Source organism: Arachis ipaensis, chromosome B02, assembly GCF_000816755.2.
Source record: "Arachis ipaensis cultivar K30076 chromosome B02, Araip1.1, whole genome shotgun sequence".
In the NCBI taxonomy this organism is placed as follows: Eukaryota; Viridiplantae; Streptophyta; class Magnoliopsida; order Fabales; family Fabaceae; genus Arachis; species Arachis ipaensis.
Window position 1 is genome coordinate 10,075,299 of NC_029786.2, and position 2,890 is coordinate 10,078,188.

Sequence of the window (2,890 nt, forward strand, 5' to 3'; positions counted from 1 at the left end):
AATTCTAAAGATCTATTTTGTGCTTAAATTTTATTCGAATAAACATATAGATCAAATCTAAATACCTGGCCGCTAAAAATCACTTTCACCTTCGATGGTACGAAGACGCTATGCGTATTCACACTGAGACCAACCTTTGCTATCAATTCTTTGACCAATAGACATCTGATCTAAATTGAGAAATCTCTTATAACTCTTTGCACGCCATAAAATCTTTCTCCAAGAATTAAGCTCACATATGTTGATGTGCGTAGAAGTAAAGGAATAAAACTCTTATATTTTATTCTCTTTTTTTTTCTTTTACTCTTTTTTGCACGCCATAAAATTCTTCTCCAATATATAGTATGAGATTTGTTACTAATTTTAAATTTGAATCTTAATTCAAATTTAAATCGTATCTTACTATTTTAAACTTGAATTTTTCAAATTTATGAATCATATCATAACTCAATTTAAAATAGAATAACTAATTATTCTCAAATCTCATTTAGTATTCCTAATTATCATACTATTATTATATTCTTGGTGCTAGTAAAGAATATAATAATATGTCATTTGAATTAAAATAATTATTTATTTGATCAAATCAAAATAATAATTAAATAATTCTACAGCAAAGATTATAACACTCGTTAGTGTGTGACCCCATAGATTCAATATTAAGCGGGTAGTAAATTAGTCATACTAAATTTACTAATCAATGTTGGCATTTAGCAACACTCCTTAATGACCCGATAGTATGAAGTATTATATTTTTACTAAGAACCCGAGAAGAACAAAGTATAATTCCTTCCATCTTTCCAGCTGTTGGTTAACCCTTAGAGTATGGTTTAATTGTCAAATTCTAACTTGTTACCATTATTATAATGAACTATGAATGACCTAAGAAACTCATTTCTTCAATCATTCAATCTCCTTGGCCAAGGTTTTATTCATCTCAGTCATTATAATCATAGAACTCAAACTTTTTACCGAGGGTTGATGGATTCCTTATTGACTAATCATTAATTCTACAAGTATTTAAATCATACCCAATATCCATTCAACTAGCACCCTAGGGTATTAGGTGTTCGGAATCAAAGTATAATAAATACATTGTTAATTACTATGACAGTCACAGGTCAAAGAAAACTCTATTACTATGTTCATCTTGAAAATATTCTATTGACAAATATGCGGTAATTATAACCATTAGAAATTCTCAAAGTGAGTCAGTTTAATGGTGATATCTATACACCATCTATATATATAATTTAATAAATAAGATCTATTAATCTTCATCTAATGAAGACCATTATATATATATATTGATCTTTTCGGATTATTAATGTCCTTTTTAATAATCCTATGACCAAGAACAATTTAGATTAAATAATAAAAATTTTATCTCTCAATATTATGATCACTATCACAATGATAAATCACTAAATTTAATCAAGGACCTTATTATATTAACATTTTAATATAATAACAATACCAAATTATTTGACACATGAACTAAATTTTGACTAATTCCTTTCGGACTTTCATTTCAGGTAAAACCATTGCATTACATTTTAATGCAAGAATGATGAGCATTATCACTCCAAAATCTGCACTATAGGTCATTGACTCCGGTACAACAGATCATGTGATTTTCGACTTAAAAGATTTTGCAAGCTTTTAAAATATTGCTCCAATCAATGTGATATTGCCAAATGGGACCAAAACTGTCAACATCATCATTGGCATAATCACATTCTCTAAAAACTTTTTTCTAAAAAATGTTTTGCACATTTCTTCTTTTGATTTTAAACTGATCTCTGTGTCAAAATTAACCTCAAACTTACATTGCCAACTATTAATGATGACAAGATTGATCCATATCAAAGATGATTAGCATTGCTAAGTGTAAAGAAGGGTTATATACGATGAGTATATTAGAGAACCAGAATTCTCTCACTTTTCTCCTCCTCCAACAAAGCAAGCTTCATTGGCGGCATCTACTACTCATCCCACAACACCTTCACACACTGAGCACAACAACATTTGACATCTTAGATTATGACACATACCCATGTATAAACTGATTTCACTAAAAAAATATTATCATTTTATAGATTGTATTGCTTCAAAACTTCTTTGTGACTCATGTCATTTTATAAAAATATATATATATATATATATATAATTAAAACTAAAATCTTAAAGAAATTTATAAAAACATATTATAAAATATATACATCATTATTGAGATTGATTAATTGCTAAAATTATTAGAATACTAATATTTTTGAAACACCTGAAAATTTTTCCAAAGTTCATAATCATCTTTGAGTATTGGAAGTTCTATAGAAGATTACTAATATTCCACAAATGGTGTATATATAGTGTCATTATTAGTCTATGTTCACGAGCAAGTTCATCTATTTTGTGATGATATAATGTGCATAAAATGTTAGATAAAAATGTGATGATGGCCACATTACATTGAATGCCTCTCATAAGTGATTCTTATTAAATATCTAACTTGAAACTTGAAAGGGGAAAAGGCTCCACCTCCTGAACTTTGTACATCAAAGTCCCCACACTCTCCATCGTCAATGCTATTTTTTTAAGAGTAAATAATATTTTCGATCTCTTATTATTTGTCCAAATTAAACAAACCGTATTTTTATTATGCTTAACTTTTTAATCGTTCATCTCAGTAACTGAATTAAAAGATTTTTATTAGAGTTGATACCCTGACAATTATCTCGAAATGACAACGAGACCTAAAGAAAAAAAAAACATTCAATCCAGTTTTTCATTTTTTTTTTTTTTGAGATTGATTAGTCCCTGTATAAAAAAAATAATATTAATTTTTTTTGGCACAGGAACCTCGTTGTCGTAATTGTTAGAGGCCGAGTTG